Below are 4,442 nucleotides of genomic sequence, written 5' to 3' on the forward strand. Positions count from 1 at the left end.
AGGAATGCCCCATAAATGTTACCATGGCAAAACTGGAAGAGTCTACAATGTTACCCAGCATGCTGTTGGCATTGTCATGAACAAACAAGGGCAAGATTCTTGCCAAGAGAATCAATGTGCGTACTGAGCATATTAAACATTCAAGAGCAGAGATAGCTTCCTAAAATGTGTGAAGGAAAATGACCAGAAAAAGAAAGGAGCCAAAGAGAAAGGGACCTGGGTTCAACTAAAGCGCCAGCCTGCCCCACCCAGAGAAGCCGCTGCATGAGAACCAATGGAAAGGAGCCTGAGCTACTGGAACCTATTCCCTATGAATTCATGGCATGATGGGTGTTAAAAATAAACTAATCTGTGGTCTATAACAATAAATAAATAAATAAATACATTCTGTAATTAATATTTAGGTGTTGTAAACTATTGTTACAAATGTAGCCAAAGTGTTGTACTTTGAGGAATTCAGTGTGTCACAGTCTGTCAGTTTAAAATGCAATAGAAACAGTTGTAAAACAAATTGGTTTTTCTTGGCAATGTGCTTCAAGAAAGTAAAGAAAAATACTTTTTTTCAAAAAATGGTTTTAAAAATATTTATTGAATTCTGGAGAGAGAATAGTCTTTAAAAATATTTTTATTTAACTTTATTTATTATTGTTACTGTTTTAATTTGACCAGAGAGAGAGGGAAAGTGAGAAAGCAAACCACCAGGTTCGGGACTTAAACTGCAGTTGATGTGGGAATCCAGAGCCCTTAACTACAATGCCACCTGCCAGCCCCACTCCTTTTTTTTTTTTTTTTTAAATTTATTTTATTTTATTTAGTATCATTTTTCAATTTGAGCAGAGAGAGGGAGAGAGGGAAAGTGAGAACACAAGCCACCAGATCCAGTACTTGAACCATGGTCAACCATATGGGAGTCCAGTACCTCAACCTCCACACCACCTGCTGGCCCCCGGAATGCTCTTTTAAAAAATCTGTTGAATGGGGGCTGGCAGGGGGCATGGTGGTCAGTGGCCTGGGACTCCCACATGGTCAACCATGGTTCAAGTCCTGGACCTGGTGGCTTGGTTTCTCACTTTCTCTCTCTCTCTCTCTTTCCCCCTCTCCCTCTCCCTCTCTGGTCAAATTAAAATAAAATAAAGTTAAATTTTAAAAAATCAGATGTATGATATTTTTTTGTCTTTTTTTTTTTTTTTCAACTGATATAAAATTAACTCATTCATGTCGAGTCTTGCCTTTGCTACTTACTGGGTCTGTGATTTTGGAAAAGTCAGTTAAGCATGCCAGGCCTCAGTTTTCACCTTCTGTTACACAGGTCTGAAAACTTATAGGTATACTACTGTGATTACATGCATTTGAATACATTTGATAAACTGCAAACAGCTACAAAAATGTGAGTTGTTTTGTCAAATATATCCCTCATGTTACTTGCTAATCACAAAGGAGAAACGTACTCTTACCATGGAGGAGATCTGGCTGGCCCCACTTTAACCCAGTTATCCAACTTTACATCGCTAACCCTGGGACAACCAACATTTTATGAGGTCCTTGGTGTGCTGCAGCGTGATGTATTCAACATTCCTTAATGAAGATTTCTAGCCAAAAATGTTGAAAGTGAATCTAATCAAAGCTTTAGATCTATCCTCCAGTTTACAAAAGGCTGAAGGAACCAGTTAAACCATACCCCCAAAGAGACCATCAGATAAACCAAGAGCATGAAGCATTCCATAAGACAACAGTTTGACAAACCATAAGACATAAAATTTAGGAAGGGTCATTATTCTAAATTAAAAAAAAAAAAAATTAACAGATACAACTAGGGGCCAGCAGGCGGCACTGTGGTTGAGGCTTTGGACTCCCACATGGCCAACTGGGTTTGAGTCCCAGACCTGGTGGCTTGCTTCTTCACTTTTCTTTTCTCTCTCTCTGTCACTCTCTGGCTAAAATAATTATAATGATAATAAATTAAATTAAATTAATTCATCTTTTAAAAAAAGATACAAACATATGACTGGATTCTGGTTCTGAAGAAACAGCCTTTAGACATTTTTAGGATAATAGGGGAAATTTGAAAATAGGCTGGTATTAGACATTAGTAGGCAGCTATTAAATCTGTTCAGTGTAGGGACCAGCAGTTAACGTAATGGCTATGTTGCTGGACTTCCATGTAGTTGACCGCGGTTCAAATCCTGGACACAGTGGCTTAAACTCACACTGGACATGTGTGCGTGTGTGCCCAAGATCCTGAGAGGAGAATAGAGGAAGGATTGCTGTGTGGCCATCCACCCAGAGGGTGATTTCTCACTTTCTATCTCTCTGTCTCTCTCTGTCTTTCTGGTGAGCACACACGTCCTATAGCAAAAACCTCTCCAAAAAAATAAATAAACAAATAAATAAATAATTTATTCAGTGTAATAATAGTATCTGGATATGAAGAGAAACATTTTTAAAATATGAAGAAATGTGCTGAAGGAGTGAAGAATCATGATGTGTTAATATCCTTTGAAATGGTTCAACACAAAAAGAAAGAGGAAGGAAGGAGGGAAGGAGCAAAGGAAAGAGGCAAAGGGAAAAGTAAACCAAGAAAAAGTAATATAAACTTTGGGGTGCTCATGCAGGTGGGTTTGCATGCTCCCACCCACACACCTCTCTCTACCTACAAAGCAAATGTAGCGGGATGTTAATCATTCAGTCTAGGTGGTAAGTGTATGGGTGTTTTTGTTTTGTTTTAATTTGCCAAAGTATGCTTATACTAGCCGGAGAGACAGAGAAAGAGACAGAGAAAGAGAGAAAGCACCTCCCAAGGTGGATGGCCTTGCCGCTATCTCTTCTCCATTCTTCTCCCAGGATTCTGGGCACAGACATTCACACACTCAGCATGTTTTCCGGCTGCCAGGTCTGGGACTTGAACTGCACATTTGCCCACATGGGATCTAACTGCCTTAATATCACCAGTTGGCCTGGTACATGGGTATTTATAGCACTATTATTTCTACTTTTATTGTACATTTGGACACATTTTTAGAATGTTTTAAAGGCTATGTTGACTTGTTATCCAACACTGTGACTAATGTGGCGCTTGACAATCTGGTATCCCCTCTCCTTTCCAGTCTCACTCTCTGGTCCTGATGAACTTCCCGCTCCAGTTAAACTGATTCACACACCTTCCTCCACATTTGCTCTATACTTTCTCAGATTAGGTCTTTGTACATGCCTTTCCTTCATTTAATGCTCCGTTATCCCTTCACAGAGTCTGCTCTGAATTCCCTGGTTACAAGTAAGGCTCCTTCCTCAGGACTTGAGAGTCTCCTATAATGTTAAGTATCTTGCCTCATAATTACACTCCGGTCGTATCTTCCCTACTGAGGGTGAATTCTTCCAGTGTGAGATTCGCAACATTTCATGACATCACACAGCTTCAGAATATTTATCTGTTTAATCAATATTTATTAGGCCAGCATGTGGCGTGGAAGTTAAGACTCTTGGATCCCACATGGCCAGCTCCTTGGTTCGAGTCTCGGACCTAGCAGCTTGAAAAACACACCAGGCACATGTGTTTATATGTCCAAACTCCTGAGAGGAGACTGGAAAATAAGGCACTGCGGCATGGCTATTACCTTGGGGTGATTTCTCACTTTCTCTCTCTCTGTGCCTCTCTCTGATAAATGCCCATGCCCCATAGCAAAAAATACATACATATATACATACATACTTTTCATCTATAATGTCCAGGCCTCAGCCAAGTGTGGGAGACATAATAGTGAATGTACAAATAGGGCCTGGTTTCTCAGAAAACATAAAGGATCTTAAATAAAAAACATATAAATGGGGGCCAACAGGTGGCATGGTGGTTAAGGTGTTGGACTCTCTCATGGCTGACTATGGTTCAAGTTCCAGACCCACAGGCTTGCAGATCATGCCGGGTTCATATGTATGTGTGCCCAAAGTCCTGGAAGGACAAAAGAGGCGAAGGGCTTGTGGCATGGCCATCTCCCTTGGGGGTGATTTCTCACTTTTCCTGTCTCTCTCTCTCTCTGTCTCTCTCTGGCAAGCACATGCTCCCCCATAGCAAAACCAAAGAACTAGAAATTAATATGCATAATATTGTATAGAGAAAATATGTACAGCAATTGTATGCATATATACAGTAATCTGGACAACAATCAAGGTCCTATGAAAACAAGCGAGAGGAGTAACCTGTTTCGAAGAGGGATAAACTCTCTTTAAGCTATGATCTAGAGGATGGAGTGGAGTTAGAAAAAGAAACAACAGAGACAGTCATCCTTGTGTGAAGGCTTGTAAGGAAAAGATAGGCAGCCCTAGGAGAAATAAGATAGGAGGGATAGGAGAAATAAGATGTGGAGGATGCAGGCCCACAGGAGTTTGGTTTTTATTCTCAGTGCAGTGGGAAGCAAGGAAGGGTTAGGTGAGTGACATAATTTTTGTTC

Source organism: Tupaia chinensis, unplaced genomic scaffold (genome assembly GCF_000334495.1).
Source record: "Tupaia chinensis unplaced genomic scaffold, TupChi_1.0 Scaffold000213_1, whole genome shotgun sequence".
Lineage (NCBI taxonomy): Eukaryota > Metazoa > Chordata > Mammalia > Scandentia > Tupaiidae > Tupaia > Tupaia belangeri.